We start from the raw sequence: 258 nt of genomic DNA, 5'->3' as shown, positions 1-258 counted from the left end.
TATTGTCTTTATCCATGTAAAAGACTTAGGTTTGTGGTTGAGACAACCGTTCTCTCTCTCCCTTTCTCTCTCTTTAAGATAGACACTGACTGCAAGAAACATGACCCTCATCATTTATCATCTGATTTCCATGCTCCTATTGATTGGATGGATGATCACTATCCATGTCAGTTCTTATTATCAATTACTATCTGCCTTGATTGGATGAGGAACACATCTCACTTAAACATTCCAGCTTTTCTATGGTGATGTACCTTT

At 37.6% G+C, this 258-nt stretch overlaps 1 long non-coding RNA gene across 1 annotated transcript in view; it reads left to right on the top strand.

Annotated features, from left to right (window-relative positions):
- LOC106881867 (uncharacterized) overlaps nt 1-258 on the top strand; it is a 4,970-nt gene that overhangs the window by 2,783 nt on the left and 1,929 nt on the right. The gene's annotated exons all lie outside the window — the stretch shown is intronic.

The sequence above is a fragment of the Octopus bimaculoides genome, unplaced genomic scaffold, assembly GCF_001194135.2.
Source record: "Octopus bimaculoides isolate UCB-OBI-ISO-001 unplaced genomic scaffold, ASM119413v2 Scaffold_175889, whole genome shotgun sequence".
Lineage (NCBI taxonomy): Eukaryota > Metazoa > Mollusca > Cephalopoda > Octopoda > Octopodidae > Octopus > Octopus bimaculoides.
This window is presented reverse-complemented; position numbering and strand designations above follow the sequence as displayed.